Genomic DNA, 17,794 nt, shown 5'->3' on the forward strand with positions numbered 1-17,794 from the left:
GCTAGCAGAGGCAACAGAACTCCAGCTGAGCTATTTCAAATCCTAAAAGACGCTGCTGTTAAAGTGCTGCACTCACTATGCCAGCAAATCTGGAAAACTCAGCAGTGGCCACAGGACTGGAAAAGGTCAGTTTTCATTCTAATCCCAAAGAAAGTAAAAGTGAAGTCGCTCAGTCATGTCCGACTCTTTGCGACCCCATGGACTGTAACCTATCAGGCTCCTCTGTCCATGGGATTTTCCAGGCAATAGTACTAGAGTGGATTGCCATTTCCTTCTCCAGCAGATCTTCCCAACCCAGGGATCAAACCCAGGTCTCCCACATTGTAGACAGCCGCTTTACCGTATGAGCCACCAGGGAAGTCCTAATCCCAAAGAAAGGCAATGCCAAAGAATGTTCAAACTACCATACAATTATGCTCATTTCACATGCTAGTAAGGTAATACTCAAAATCCTTGAAGTTAGGCTTCAACATACATGAACCTAGAACTTCCATATATTCAAGCTGGATTTAGAAAAGGTAGAGGAACCAGAGGTCAAATTGCCAACATCCACTGGATCATAGGAAAAGCAAGAGAATTCCAGGAAAGCATCTACTTCTGCTTCATTGACCATGCTAAAGTCTTTGACTGTGTGGATTACAACAAACTGGAAAATTCTTCAAAAGATGGGAATATCAGACCACCTTACCTACCTCCTGAGAAACCTGTATGCAGGTCAAGAAGCAACGGTTAGAACCAGACATGGAAAAACAGACTGGTTCCAAATTGGGAAAGTACATCAAGGCTATATATTGTCACTCTGCTTATTTAACTTTTATGTAGAGTACATCATGTGAAATACCAGGCTGGATGAAGCACAAGCTGGAATCAAAACTGCCAGAGAAATATCAATAACCTCAGATATGCAGATGACACCACCCTTATGGCAGAAAGGGAAGAGCCTTCTTGATGGAAGATAAAGAGGAGAGTGAAAAAGGTGGCTTAAAACTCAACATTCAAAAAAACGAGTTCATGGGATCCAGTTCCATTCCCATTACTTCATGGCAAATAGATGGGGAAACAATTAAAACAATGGCAAACTTTATTTTCTTGGGCTCCAAAATCACTTCAGACTGTAACTGCAGCCATAAAATTAAAAGACGCTTGTTCCTTGGAAGAAAAGCAATGACAAACCTAGACATCGTAGTAAAAAGCAGAGACATTACTCTGCCAATAAAGGTCTGTATGGTTAAAGTTATGGCTTTTCCAGCAGTCATGCAGTCCAGCAGTCTTTTCCAGCAGGATGAGAGAGGTGGACAATAAAAAAGGCTGAGCGTCAAAGAACTGATGCCTTAGAACTGTGGTGTTGGAGAAGACTCTTGAGGGTCCCTTGGACAGCAAGGAGATCCAACCAGTCAATCCTAAAGGAAATCAACCCTGAATATTCATTGGAAGGACTGATGTTGAACCTCTAATACTCTGGCCACCTGATGCAAAGAACTGACTCACTGGAAAAGACCCTGACGCTGGGAAAGACTAAAGGCAGAGGAGACCAGGGTGAGAGAGGACAAGATGGTTGGATGGCATCACCGACTCAAAGGACGTGCGTTTGAGCAAAGTCTGGGAGATGGTGAAGGACAGGGAAGCCTGGCGTGCTGTAGTCCATGGGGTCGCAAGGAGTTGGACATGACTGAGCAACTGAATAACAACAAAGAATGAAAGGAACAAACAGGGGCTGCAAAGAGGAAGTTTTCGAATTCTGATAAAGTTGGAAAGAATAAAGGGAAATTGATACTCCTTTCCAAGTATTCCAGATTATCTTTAAGCAGAACACCTGCAAGTCCCAGGATTCTGTTTTTGCTTTCCTACAGCCATGCTATATATGCAATCCCTAAGTAACCTTGTTTACTTCTAACTACCTCATATGTACCATGACTTCCAAAGCTGTGTCTCCAATCCAGATACACCTCCTGAGTTTCTAACACTTATATTCAACAGTATGCTGAACGTTTTTGCCTGAATTTCTCACAGGTATTTCAAACTCATCATGTCTAAAATCAAATTTATACCATACCCCAAATTTCCTATATTCCCCTATTTAAATTAAAAGGAGATACCAGCACCTAATCAATCACTGAAAAAAAGAAATCTTAAGAGTTATTCTGAACTGCCCTCTTAGAACTCTCACACTCAACTAATTAGTTATATTTTACAGCTTAAGCATCTCTCGTGGCCCTCTGTCTCCTGAACACCAAAGCCTGAGATAAGACCTTTGCTCAGGCCTGCAAGACTACAATTGCTGCTTCTCCTCTATTCCATCTTCCACCCTGCCTCTCCTCTATTCTATCCTCCTTTTTTTCAAAGGCCAAAATGACCTCTGAATTAGAAATACCTGGCTTTTTCATGAGTAGGACCTGTTCTCTTGGTTTTGTTCTCTGGGATGGATTCTCTCTTCCTAGCAAAACCTCTATCAAGTTCCCTTCAAGAATCAGCTCAAACTTCTATCTTCTATCAAATAAGTCTTCCCTTAGAAGCACCTCTCCCTTCCCAGCTGGAAGGTTCAGTCCTCGCATTCCCTGTCTCCACTGCGCTACTTAAAGTTCTACAGCAATTGTTTATGCATATCTACCTTTTCTAGACCAGAGACGCCTTTCACTCACTGATCAAACATTTAGTAAAGTCCAGCATGTGCTCCCTACAGGCAGGTTCTGCAAGTAAAGGATTGTTCTGGGTCTCAATAAGCTCACAATCTTGTGGAGGAGGAGAATTACATATAAAATAATACAGTAAGAAAATGACAAACACGCATCAGCTATTACAAGGCACTAGTAAGAAGGAGCAGGTACTCCAACCCAGCCTAAAAAGGAGGAGGGGCGACAAATCAGAGGACACATCCTGAGGAAGGTGGTATGTAAGATTAATCTCAGAGGCTAACAGGACACAGCCAAGTGAAGAAGAGGGCAACTGCCGATGAGAAGACAAGAGGAGCAGGCACTGAAGCAAGAGAGTATCCCATAGGGAAGCCACCGCAAGCTGTTTTTAAAGGATAGACTGTCAGAGGCATATGTAATGTTCAAGTTTAAATCATTCTATCAATTATGTGCAAGATTTGAAATAGGCAGGAAAATCTATAAAGAGCAATTATAGTCATATTACCTAAAAGCCAGAAACAGAGCAAAAGCAGGTGTGATGAACAGAAATCTGCATACAGGAGGAATATCTAGAAGATCTGATCAACAAATCAACAGACTGCATGGAGCGTGACAAAGAGCCATCATCACAGCTTCTTAAGCTGACTGAACAACTAGTCACCCTAAACAAGATACAAGAAAGAGGGCTGGGGGATGGTATGTTCGCTGTTTTGTTTTGTGGATGAAGAAGTGAAGTTCAGTATGGGACATATTCAGAGTAAAGATATATGCAGAGCTTAAGTGAAGACAGCCAGCAAGCAAATGGATATAGTAGTATAAGTTATTTTCAAGGGAATATTCAGGACTAACAGATTCAGAACTGATCACCACACAGTCATCTAAAAAAAAAGACAATGAAGCATATTATGAAGAGAGCAGAAAGTCAAGGATGAAATACTGGTAACATCAACGTTTTAAGAAGCAGAAAAGGAAAAATGAAGCTCATGAAGATGACTTGAGAAGGTAAGCTCAGTTCAGTTCAGTTCAGTCGCTCAGTCGTGTCTGACTCTTTGCGACCCCATGAACTGCAGCACGCCAGGCCTCCCTGTTCATCACCGTCTCCCGGAGTTCACTCAGACTCATGACCATCAAGTCCGTGATGCCATCCAGCCATCTCATCCTCAATCGTCCCCTTCTCCTCCTGCCCCCAATCCCTAAGCTCAGAAAGGTATAAAAAGAACCAGTAATGGATGGAGCCCTACAATCTTAGAAAGCACGATCAACAGGTCTAAAGGAGAAGAGCTCAGTAGGCAAGGCCAGGAAATGTCCAGAGGATTTGACAACTAGAAGGTAACTGAGGGTGACATCTAAAGAGTAGTAAACACAAAAATAGACTGCAGTAGTTCAGAGGTGAGTGGGAACAGATTTGTATAGATATATCAGGTTTTAGGATGGGAAGAAATGGCAACCCACTCCACTATTCTTGCCTAGTAAATTCCATGGACAGAGGAGCCTGGCAGGTACAGTCTGTGGGGTCACAAAAGAATTGGACGCGACTGAGCACACACACGCACGCACTCAGGCTCTAGGGAAGGATCCAGCAAAAAGCAGAAGTGAGATAAGGCATGACGCACAGAGCAGTAGGTGAAGGAATCAAAGGTACAAAGAGAGTCTGACCTCCTTCATTAGAGACAGTTCAGCTTCCAAAGCACAGAATTCTTTAAGAGCAGAGAAAATACCATATTCAACTTAATGCGCCCACAGCTAGCAAAATTCCTGGAACACAATACAAAGATTCTATGATATGTATGAATGCATGCATGAATTCAGGAGGAATCTCCCTTTCTATCAGACTAAACATTCATTCACCAAAAAAAAAAAAAAGGACCATAAAATATTAAAGTGAAAGTGAAGTCGCTCAGTCGTGTCCGACTCTTTGCGACCCCGTGGACTGTAGCCCACCAGGCTCCTCCATCCATGGGATTCTCCAGGCAAGAATACTGGAGTGGGTTGCCATTTCCTTCTCCAGGGGATCTTCCGAACCCAGGGATCAAACCCAAGTCTCCCGCATTGCAGGCAGACGCTTTAATCTCTGAGCCACCAGGGAAGGATTAAAATAAATAATCTGACCAAAGGGGGGAATCCTTAAAAGAAACATTCCCTAGAAGCATGTATCTCCACTCTTGAGAGCTACTACTTTTGAGATTTTTTTACATTTAATAAACTTAAAAATATCAGAAATGTATGGGATCTAGAGATATCCCATGATAATGTCTATACAGTCTTTGCCATTCAAAATAAGATCTATTTAGTAGTTTACTGAACAAACAACTAAAAATGAACTCAGTCATTCTTACATACTGTAGAAGGCATGTGGCGGTCTCATCTTCTTACCCACAGCCCTGAGAACTGCACTGGCCTGCCCATCCTTCTCTGCCTCATCTCCAGCCATGACTGTACCAGGAATACACACCTGACGCAAAGACAGCCAAGGAGCGCCAGGGCTGTGCGCCGAGGCACACGGTGTCTACGCCTGGTGCGGCCGCGCTCCACCAGCAGGCTGAGCTAGACTCTTTCTCGGCAGTCTGAGAAGTTTTAGCTGCCTGTCGATGACGGGCACTGAACCTGAAAAAGGGTATGTATATTCTGGGACTGGAATTTTAAGGGGACATACAGGCCACTCAGTAAGCAAGGAAGCCAAATGAGAAAAGCAGAAATGAGGCAGATAACACTCTAAAAAGACAAGACGAGAGACTCTGTGATTCCCTGAAAGAGAGAGAACTGAGATTTTAGGTCAGCATTTTAGTTCCCACAGGACCAGCTGCATTCCACTGTACTACCCTGGATTCTCCGTTTTATGTGATATAACTAGGGTATATGTCTATTCCTTACAAAGACAATCAAGTCATAACTGGAAAAATTCCTACACAAGATTAGATAAGTGCCAACAACATGGAAGTCATTTTTGTTTCAAGCCTAAATAGATACCACACACTGTAATACGCAAGTAGCTACGCTTTCTAATCTGAGCTCTGCTCACAGATCATGTGACCCTGGGCAATCAAAATGTCTGTCAACATTTGTTTACTCACTTCTAAAAGGAACTGAATTACATACTTCTTATACTTAAATGGCTTAAAAATTAACTTGAGATGATAGTGAGGGGTGTGTGTAACAAATTCACAGATATGCTCGAGGCAACTCCTTGGAAGTCTCTTGTGAACGTCTGTAAATGCAAGGAGAATGTAAACTTAGGAGAATAAAAAGGCTCTATCCTAAAACCCTTAACTGGGTTATACGTAATAAATTATTTTGCTATTGAGATCATCATTAAGACTACCAGAAATCCAAAAAGCAGTACCTGCAGCAAATGTAGTTATCTATGTGAAAATAACGAAACTGCCAATGAGGACAAAGCACTCATCTGATAGACTGCCTCCCTTCCTGGGCTTCTTAAAAATGCCTTCAGACTACGGTTTAAACCATCTTCCAAGGGATTCCTGAAGTATAGATCACCATGCTCTGAACTGTAAGAATGACCCCCATCACACTGGGCCATAGTTACAAGGGTAGACTTCTATAGCTGGTTTAATGGTCTTTGAGACAGCAAAACAGAATAGCTCTATCAAATAATATAGGTAATCAAGAGTAAGTGGTGACTGTCATCTAGCCAATAAAATCTCTTGCGACTGTCAGCTGAGGTGATGAGAATAAAAGTAGCAGTGAGATAGCAACAGAGTTAATCATGATGGCACAGCGCCAGCATAGGCAATGATAAAAGCCTAATGCTAGGGAGTGTCACAGGGTAACCATTAGCTAGATCTGGGTGTGTGTGTGTGTGTGTGCATTAGCTAGATCTGTTTTATATATATATATGTATGTGTGTGTGTGTGTGTGCGCGCGCGCGCATTAGCTAGATCTGTTTTATATATGTGTGCACGCGCACGCATTAGCTAGATCTGTTTTGTGTGTGTGTGTGTGTGTGTGTGTGTGTATAATGTTCTGGTGGTCAGACATGTGTTTAACTCCAGTCTAGATCTCAATCTATTTGAAATCAGGAAAAGCAACCATTTCTGGTATACTGTGAAGTCTGGCTATCTAATAAGACTCTTTTTTCACAAATTTCTCCAGTCCCTTATAATATAAAATTCTCATCACTGAAGATAACTCCAGAATCTCTGTGCCTTAAATAATTTTTTTAAAAAAGTCTAACATAGCTCATACTTTTCATAAAGCTAAAGACCTTTTCAGTAGGTCTCTATCTTTAAAACTAAAGACATAAAAACAATGACCTTCAGATTCTTTCCTCAGTACTACAGACATAAGTTTATATTCTATTAATATATTCTCTATTAACAGAAAAACTCAATTAGATCTTTCAGAGTTGACATTAGCATCTTAACTTTTTTTTTCCTGGTAAATATAACTTAGGGTCATTTTATGACAAAAATCAAATTAAAAAATGAAATATGGAAAGAAATAGGCAGACTTTAATAATGTCAGAAGGTCATTATTTACTCCAAACTAAATTAAAATCAACCTTACTCAAAAACTTAAGGTATCTAATGACTATTTACCCTATCTTAAACCATTTACTTTGAAATTTCTCCATTACCCATTTATCAAGCATAATATAAAGCATTGTTTTCATAAGTAAGTTATAGTGACAGGATGGATAAAGAGACAAAAAACAACTGCCAAAGCTCTTTGCAAAAGTAGAACACAAAGAAATCTCACCCACACTAAAGTCAGAGCCTATAAATAACCTTGAAGGTACCCAAGACTATTTTCGCTATTATTGTTTCTTTATTTTTTCTTTTTTATCATTTTCATTTTATTTTGTACAGCAAACAGATTAATGGCACCCCACTCTAGCACTCTTGCCTGGAAAATCCCATAGACGGAGGAGCCTGGTAGGCTGCAGTCTGTGGGATCGCTAAGAGTCGGACACGACTGAGCGACTTCACTTTCCCTTTTCACTTTCATGCATTGGAGAAGGAAATGGCAGCCCACTCCAGTGTTCTTGCCTGGAGAATCCCAGGGACGGGGGAGCCTGGTGGGCTGCCGTCTAAGGGGTCGCACAGAGTCGGACACGACTGAAGCGACTTAGCAGCAGCAGCAGGCCTCTAAAGGGCATACCAGGTGGCGCTAGTGGTGAAGAATCCACCTGCCAATGCAGATGTAAGAGACGCGGGTTTGATCCCTGGGTCTGGAAGATCCTCTGGAGAAGGAAATGTGACCCAATCCGGTAGTCTCGCCTGGAGGATCCCATGGACAGAGGAGCCTGGCAGCCTACAGCCCATGGGGTCACAAGAGTCACACACAACTCGGCATGCATGCACAGACCCCTAAAACCATTCTTATGGATTCTAACGACATAAATACAGTGAGAGAGAAGAAGTGAAGGAGCACAACTTCACTTCAGTTTGAATGAAAGGAACAAAGCAAGATCATAGTCAATGAACCTCTAGACAAACCATAAACCTGTTTGAAAAATCTATTTTATTAGATGTATCAAATAGAAGTTGACACCTTAAAAAAAAAAAACAAATTGTTCTTTGGTTCATTTTCCTTTTCAAGTCACCATGATTTTACAAAGAGAAGTAGAAAGGAAACTGGGGATATGTATGTATTAATTAAATCATGTAGCCACTGTGTAAAATGGACTGACAGTTACTCAACACTTTAAACATACAACTACCATATGACTGAGAAATTATACTCCTAGGAATGTATCTAGGACTGAAAACTCAAATACATATACGTATATGTTCACAGCCAAAAGATGGAAATAGCCTAAATGTCCACTAATGAATAAATGGATAAGCAAATTGTGGTCTCTCCTTATAAAAAAGTATTTATTATTCAACCATAAGAAGGAATGAGGCAGTAGTGATATATGCTACAGTGGGGACAGGACATTATGCTAAGTGAAAAGGGCCAGGCTCAAATGGTAGATATTATGTGATTCCATTTATATGAAATACCCAGACTAGAAAAATCCCTAAGACAGAATGTAGAACAATGGCTGCCAACTGCTGAGGGAAGGAAATGGGAAGCAGCTGTAGTGGGTACAATCTTCCTTTCAGGGTGATGAAAATGTTTTAGAACTAGATACAGGTGACCGCACATCTCTGTGATTATACTAAATGCCAGTGAATTGTTCACTTTAAAATGGTAACTATCTTATTCAATTTCACTTTCACCTCAATTTTTTGAAAACTTTTAAGTAAGAAAAAAAAAAACTGGGTCAGCTGTTAGAAGCCACAATTTCTAGAACCGGGTTCTAGGCCAGCCACTTATAGCTGACCTCTCTGAGCCTCAATTTCTTTATCTGTAAACAGGTTGGGAACAGATGATATCCAAGCTTCCTCTCATTAACTGTTGCTCTATATGTGCAGCTCTGAATTTTTAAAGAATTGTATCAAATAGGAATTTATCTGGGAAAAAACAAGCATGAAGTACTGGTTAATGTTCTCAGACTGTTTTACATGAAAGTCATTATAAAGTTTAACAAAACTGCCTCTCATAATGACTTTAAATTAGGTGGACATACATTAAAAGGCAAGTCAATAAAGGCAATCCTGTAGAAGTAAAACTAATGTGTTCTAAGATTGTAATTTTCTAGTAGTCACGCTATATCCAAGGACCGAAGTTAGAGAACCTAACCACAATTACAAATAAATAAATGAAATTTGCAAATCTAGAAGAAAGACTGGATTACATAACTCTCAGGCATTTTCCCTTAACATCAGTTCTTTCAGGCTTTAAGAGGTGCTGAGCATTATGTAACCTGCAGTCACTGACTGTTGGTAGTCTGTATTGCAGATTCAGAGTTAATCTATTAATGCGCTGTGCTGTGCTGAGCCTAGTCGCTCAGTCGTGTCCTACTCTTTGGGACCCCATGGACTGCAGCCCGCCACGTTCATAGGATTGTTTCTGCAAGCAAGAATACTAGAGTGGGTTGCCATGCTAGTTCCTCCTCCAAGGGATCTTCCCAACCCAGGGATCGAATCCAGATCTCCTGCATTGCAGGCAGATTCTTTACCTTCTGGGCCACCAGGGAAGCCCTAATCTAATAATATACACAGCTAAAAATAAGGTAAACCATAAATACTAAAAAGCCTAACTAGTGTTCTTACAACTCTTATAAGTTGGCAGACTAAAGCCACATAAGCAAGCCAAAATTTTCCTCAGGAAGCAGCTTTGGCTATATTCTAACATAACAATTGTTGACCTGAGTTATCAGAATCTCCCACCATATAATATAGCAGAAATAATTTTGGTCTAGAAAACTTAAGCCAAATGATGTCAGCTGCCACAGCCAAAGAAATATCTTAATAACACTCCTATGAACTGCTTCAATCTGTACTGGCAAAGTAAACTACGAGATGTGCCCACAAATGATTGAGCCAACTGAGTAGCTGTGCAGCTTTTTTTTTTTTTTTTTTTGAGTAAATATCAATTCAGCTTTAGAAAAATGGGTACCATTCACACCCACCTAAACATAGGTAAATCAATGAATGCAAACCAAAAAAGAGAAAAGGGAAACAAGCATCATTTACCAATAACTGCTCTTCAGTCATCTTGCTAAGCACATCTGAAAACCATGAACACAAAAGATACATATAAAAAAGATGCATGTCACAAGCGACTGTTAAAAGCATCCTCTCGATGTAACCTAAACCCCTATGATCCATCATAGGCATCATATGCTTGGTGTCACAACATCAAAAAGTTAATTTTCCTTTTATAATTCAAACGTGAAATAAGATCGCTGAATACAAAATCAATTAATTGTTAAAAGTATAACAGCTTTTAATCATGGACCTATGTTCTGCTTAGTAAGGGCACATGGGTTTTAATTACTAGCTGACATAATATACTGTAATTATGCAAAAGTATATTTTCCACTTAGCATATAATTTTCTTATTTATATATCCAGCTACCACCAAATTGATGACTATACTACTTACCCTATTGTGACCAAAAATACATTAAATTTTTTTATGCTTTTGAATGTACTCGTCTTTCAGAAGTAATTCCATAGTTCATTTGTATAACTAGAGTAGCTCTTGAAGTCTACTAGTATTATACTTTAAAAAGCTTTAATTTAAAAGAAAAATAAATTTGCTACACTCTGTTGACATCCCTCGAGTTTAACAATGCAAAAAAGTCAAGTTATGTATCAAATTAAACAAATGAAGTACAGTAAACTAATTTACTCTGACAAATGTGAATCACTGAAACAATTATAAATTTCTAGTTCTATATATAGTTTATACTTTAGTTAATCCAGACTGAATGGTTTATGAAACTCATCTCAATCCTCTATGCATAAAATGCCAATGTATAAACTTTCCCTAGGTAATACACAAGGTCCCTTTTCACTGTTTCTAAGTCTACACCACTTCTTCAACACTGAAAAAAATCTGGAGTTGTGCAATTAAAATTGTTTCTGAAAAGCATCAAGTGTAAAAATTAAGAAAAAGCAAAGGGTTTGCTATTCTTAGGTATAGCAGAGCGTCCAACTCACACAAGTAAGCATGCTGGAGTGAGAAGAGCTATGCTGGGCAGAACTAACCAGACCCTGATACTCCAGAGCTGCCTCTTGCTACTGTGGTAACAAAAGAGACCAGTCCTCTCAACACTCCCCTAGCAGCTTGTGGAACAGCAGTGTGAAGTGCTGGGCTTCTCCATGGATCTTACACAACCAATCCACATCCCTTAACAGAGAGAAGAATACAGAGCTAGGACTTCCTATGAAGTTCAGCCCATCTAGGTCTTACACTGACTCCTGAGAGCCATTCACCCAATTCCCGACTCTCACTGACCATGAGACCACTAAATATATTTTCCAGACCAATTCTGCACCCATGATGCCCTGGTGTCATCGCCATGTCACGACCAAAAGATAAATGTAGTTATCGGTCCTCTCCTGCACTCTCACCACTGTACTGTTCTTGTTACTTCCTCCTTTATCCAACTTCCCGTTGCTTCCCTTCCTCCCAAAACCTCCCTCTGGGTTATTCTGCTATATGATAAAAATAAATGCATCTATATCATCAACAATTTCACTGTCTGCTTTACATAAAAGCTGCTTCCCCTGCAGCACTCTCAAAGGTTGCTTATTCTTTCATTTATCAAGTACCCCAACTTCACAATGAAGGGTCATAGTCCTAACCATAACTCTCAGCCAGTCTCCTGTAAAAAGGAAAAAAAAAAAAAAAAAAAACCTGTCACTGTGCAATTGCTGCACATCACAATTACCTAGGGGCTTCTTAAAGTCCCACTGCCCAGATTACACCCCCATACAAATTAAATCAGAACAGCTGAGGCTGGGAACTGGCCATTGGATTATCTAACGGGAAGCAAAGTTAGGCTAAGTAACATTGGTAGGTTGCAAAGTTCCCCAGGTGATTTTGCAATCTGCAGTCACAGGTACAAGCCACTGATCCCCAAGGCATTCCTAATCATTCACTCAAAACTCTTGACACATAGCACATGACAAGCTTCTCTATCCTAAATACCGTATAACCTTGAATTATTTCAACATACATCCATTCAACACTCTTTTTTTTTTCTGAACACACTGCACCACTTGTGGGGTATCAGTTCCCCAACCAGGGATTGAACCCGGGCCACAGCAGTTAAGGTGCTAAATTCTCACCACCAGACCACCAGGCAACTCCCAGCTCTACTGTTAACATCATAAGCATTTCACTTCCACCAACTTTCACTGCAAGTCCTCTTTTGCCACTGTAAGACCGCACATCAAACTTCCCCATTCTGTCTTCTCTGGATGGGAAATGTGACTGTCTTACCCTCTGTTCACAGTCTTCCAGTTCTACACTATTTAAACCTGTTAGATCTATTTTTCATTATTATTCAGAATTGCAGACGCCTAATTCTTCTACTTTCTCCTTACTTAGCCTACTTCTGCATTCACTTCCCTATTCAGATCAGACTCCACAGTTCACCATTTCAACCACTCTCTTGCCACTATCTTCTTTTATCATATTAAGTTGGAATTGTCTGCTTATTTTCCTGTATATACCATATGCTCTAAGTCTCATGAGAACATAAATTGTGTATGTTTTGTTCACTGATGTATTCTTGGTGCCAAGAATAACATCTGGCATATCCAGTATACCCTGAATAAGTATATCCAGAATACACAAGATCTTCTCACTAGTCATCTAAATCAGTGTTATAACACATCAATATTTTCTTCCTAGTGATAATCTCCACCAGACAACATTCTTTTCTTATCATTAACTGGCATCTTAACACTTAGATGTAACTTGCCCTTGATTTTTGTGTCGAATCAATTTAGTGAGCAACTACTCTCTATAGGGAAAGGGAAGTGAAGACAGGAGTAAAACGTGCAACAATAAATAAACTCTACTGGAAAAAGCAGACAAACACTTCAGAAGCTTATAAAAGCAGGAAAGGATAATTTACACTGCCACCTTTAAGAGTAAATTTTTAATTTAATGAAAATATTCTCTCATGTGTAAGTTCATTCCCAGACTGTTTTTAAAACAGAGAAAGCAAACAATACTTGCACTTTCTACTAAACATTCTTCTAAACTGGTTTACTTTTCAAGCTGCATGAACTTTTTTAACATATATATATTGCAAATACTACTTTATTATTTTTAAACTACACATATCACTTTTCCTACAAAAGACACACCATATCCTCAACTCATTTTATTTACATTCAACCAACGGTCATTTAAAATATTTAAGTGGCAACACTGCTACGGGTGTTTATCTCTATCAAGCAATGATCATGATCATAGAACCTGTATTCCACCATGTGAGAAACACGACACTGACGCCTTGCTTGAGAAAGCAGGGCAAGCAGTCAGTCAGACTATGGTGAGACTAGGGGAACAGCTCAATACAGAACCTTCAAGATGAACAGTCAGTCAGACTATGGCGAGAATAGGGGAACAGCTCAATACAGAACCTTCAAAATGAACGTGCTATGGAAAAAATCTTAAAAACGGACACTTAATGACCTGCTGCTGCTGCTGCTAAGTCGCTTCAGTCGTGTCCGACTCTTCATGACCCCATGGACTGCAGCCTACCAAGCTCCTCCGTCCATGGGATTTTCCAGGCAAGGGTACTGGAGTGGGGTGCCACTGCCTTCTCCACTTAATGACCTAGATAACCACAATGGTGCGATCACTCACCTAGAGCTAGACACCCTGGAGTGCTAAGTCAAGTGGGGCTTGGGAAGCATTACTATAAATAAAGATAGTGGAGGTGATGGAATTCCAGCTGAGCTATTTAAAATTCTAAAAGACGATGCTGTAAAATTTCTTCCCTCAATATGCCAGCAAATTTGGAACACTCAGCAGTGGCCACAGGACTGGAAAAGGTCAGTTTTCATGTCAATCTCAAAGAAAGGCAATGCCAAAGAATGTTCCAACTACTGCACAATTGCACTCATCTCATATGCTAGCAAAGTAATGTCCAAAATTCTCCAAGCTAGGCTTCAATAGTACATGAAACAAGAACTTTCAGATGTTCAAGATGGATTTAGAAAAGGCAGAAGAACCAGAGATCAAATGGCCAACATCTGCTGGATCACAGAAAAAGCAAGAGAGTTCCAGAAAAACATCTACTTCTGCTTCACTGACTATGCTAAAGCCTTTGACTGTGAGGACCACAACAAGCTATGGAAAATTCTTCAAGAGATGGGAATCGCAGATCACCTAACCTGCCTCTTGAGAAGTCTGGATGCAGGTCAAGAAGCAACAGTTAGAACTGGACACGGAACAACAGACTGGTTCAAAACTGGGAAAGGAGTACATCAAGGCACATAGCTCATGTAGAGTACATCACGTGAAACGCCAGGCTGGATGAATCACAGGCTGGAATCAAGATTGCTGGGAGAAATCTCAATAACCTCAAATACACAGATGACACCACTGTTACGGCAGGAAGCAAAGAGGAATTAGAGTCTCTTGATGACAGTGAAAGAGGAGAGTGAAAAAACTGGCTTAAAACTCAACATTCAGAAAACTAAGATCATGGCATCTGGTCCCATCACTTCATGGAAAATAGATAGGGAAAGAATGAAACAGTGTCAGACTTTATGTTTTTGGGCTCCAAAATCACTGCAGATGATGACTGCAGCCATGATTAAAAGACACTTACTCCTTGGAAAGAAAGTTATGACCAACCTAGATCGCATATTTAAAGCCAGAGACATTACTTTGCCAACAAAGGTCCATCTAGTCAAGGCTATGGTTTTTCCAGTGGTCATGTATGGATGTGAGAGTTGGACTATAAAGAAAGTTGAGTGCCGAACAATTGATGCTTTTGAACTGTGGTGTTGGAGAAGACTCTTGAGAGCCCCTTGGACTGCAAGGAGATCAAACCAGTCCATCCTAAAGGAAATCAGTTCTGAATATTCATTCACTGGAAGGACTGATGCTGAAGAGGAAGTTCAATACTTTGACAACCTGATGGGAAGACCCAACTCACTGGAAAAGACCCTGATGCTGGGAAAGATAGAAGGCAGGAGGAGAAGGGGACGACAGAGGATGGGATGGTTGGATGGCATCACCGACTCAATGGACATGAATCTGAGCGAGCTCTGGAAGATACTGAAGGACAGGGAAGGCTGGCGTGCTGTAATCCATGGGGTCGCAGAGTCAGACACGACTGAGTGACTGAACTGAACTAATTTGTATATTGTCAAGGTTTACTTAAGTAGTAAATAAAAATGTTAAGACATTAATAAGTATAAGAGTAACAAGGTGGAGGTGATGAGGGCAGACACACTGCTGCAAGCACTGTGAAGAGACAGCTGGACCACAGTCAGAAACGACCCTCAAGACAATCACGACTGAGCTGCGACTCCTGACATGGAGTGCTGCTCAAAAAGTAAGCCAGCCTAGTTAGGGATCTGCACAGTCAAGACCCAGAGACTCAGAACATGCTTGCTGTTGTTCAGTCTCTAAGTCGTATTTAACTGTTTCGCGACCACATGGACTGTAGCCCACAAGGCTCCTCTGTCCATGGGATTATCCAGGAAGGATACTTGAGTGGGTTGCCATTTCTTCTCCAGAGATCTTCCTGACCCAAGGATCAAACCCACGTCTCCTGCTTTGGCAGGTGGATTCTTACCATTGAGCCACCAGGGAAACTCTACTAGACATTAGGGAAATGCAAATCAAAATCACTACTGAGATACAGATAATAATAAATATTCCTGAGAATGTAAAGAAACCAGAATCCTCCCATATGGCTTGTGGGAAAATAAACTCAATCACACAGCAAATTACCTTAAGCTCCTCTTACAAAAGTAAGTTAGAAAGAATGAATTTAGCTAATACATCAGAAGACTGCCAAACTGTTCTCTACTAAAGTACACAAAACTTTTACCACGGCAGTTAACTAGGACAATATAAGATAAAACAGGCAATATTCATAAGTGTCCCTTTGCCTCATTCATATAAGACTTTAACAATACAAAAATAAAAAGTCCCAATATTGACAATTCAACTTCTGCTTTTCCCCATAATAGACAACAAAAGGGAAAGTCACAGTAGTTAGATGTCCAAAGCACAGCCTAATACTGAACTGCCACCAATCTCCTACTTCTCCTTTTACTTCTTATGAAAAGAAGCATCCTGTTTTAAAGGAGTGCTTAGTATTAACTGCTCAGTGCTTTGCTAGCCACTTTACATATATTTCTAATTATCACAACAACTCTATGACATGCTATATTACTAACTCTAATCTATAGGTGAAGAACAGCTTAAGACACAGAAGCAGACCATGAACCAAGGTTTGGTTTAAAGTTCAAGCTTGTCCTGAACCATGATTTCACACTGGCTCTCAAGTAGGTTCTGTTTTTATTTTTTTAATGATGTGGAAGTGATGGGCAAAATTCTGCACATGTATCTAAGGAATCAAATGAAAGGGATTTATTAAGATTTAAAAATTCTTTTTATCAGAAAAACCCGAAGTGATTAAACTGACATATCTTAAAGTCCTTGGTACTCCTTAAGAATCTGATGTAGATTTTGTAGGTATTACTATTCAGATAACTTTCCAAGGTATATTCTAGAGTTGACACCGGTTCAGAAAAATTCCCTTCATGTTCCTGAAGGCTGTACAGTAACAACGCAACAAAACAATGATTCTGAAAGTACTATAAGCTATTCCTGACTCACATAAAAAAATAAAGCTCAACATCACTCATTAACTCTGAGATTATGAGGCTTTTTAATCAATAAATTCAGACAAGAAGGCATACAACACAAAAGGAAGTTATACTGAGTTGTATTGTTTAAAATATGTATATAAACTGTGTGTACATTTGCCTTTTAAATTAGCAATGGAAAATATTTTTAAACCTATTAAGTGGAATATAACTTTAAAAAATAAAAGCTAAACTCTTTATTGCGGCCTGTTAAATTTACTTCAGAGGGAGAGAAAAGGGTGAAGGTCAAGGGAAAAAACCAAGAAAGGAAGCTGCAGAACTAGACACAGAAGAGAATAATACAAGACAGAGATGAGGGGGGAAAATCAACATTCCACAAAGCAAAAACGACAAGGAGGAAAAAATAACTATAGTAAGGAAAACAGAGACAGGCACAGATTCACCCACAGAAGACCTTGATGGCACAATCTTCAGCTAAGTAAACATTATTATCACATGAACACTCCTCTCCTCAAATATAACAATTTATTGTACTATTACAGGAATACAGATAAGGAACTGCTGAATAAAGGAATTGCAATTATTTATGTTCTTAATACCCATATTTAGATGTACAGTACAATTAATAATTTACAAATGAAGGTCTTTTTCTTAACCTACTATACAGTACTAAAAGCTAACTACATATTTTCTTTTAAGCAAAGGATTTTAACATTCCTCATCTTTTTCTATTCTCTATAAAGGAACAACTCAAGAGAAAAGCTTATATAAATTCTGAGTTACTTCACATAAAACTTGATTACATTAACAAGAACCACAGTATTTCCCATAGCAGAAGACTACACAAGGCTGACACTTTTTAAAGCATAACATGAGAATACTACAACCTTTTCCTTTCACTTCATCTACAGTAAAAGCTTCAATGGCCAGAAGAAATTACTGGTCAGTGAAAAGTTCCAGTTATGGTCATGACAAATGTCACCTCTCTTGATG

General features: G+C 39.7%; 1 protein-coding gene and 1 pseudogene across 1 annotated transcript in view; both read right to left on the reverse strand.

The window, feature by feature from the left end:
• LOC101118439 (mesoderm-specific transcript homolog protein-like) overlaps positions 1–11,510 on the reverse strand; it is a 29,101-nt pseudogene extending 17,591 nt beyond the window's left edge.
• The window catches only part of SNX13 (sorting nexin 13), a 147,971-nt gene that overhangs the window by 118,444 nt on the left and 11,733 nt on the right, over positions 1–17,794 (reverse strand). The gene's annotated exons all lie outside the window — the stretch shown is intronic.

Source organism: Ovis aries, chromosome 4 (genome assembly GCF_016772045.2).
Source record: "Ovis aries strain OAR_USU_Benz2616 breed Rambouillet chromosome 4, ARS-UI_Ramb_v3.0, whole genome shotgun sequence".
Taxonomy (NCBI): domain Eukaryota; kingdom Metazoa; phylum Chordata; class Mammalia; order Artiodactyla; family Bovidae; genus Ovis; species Ovis aries.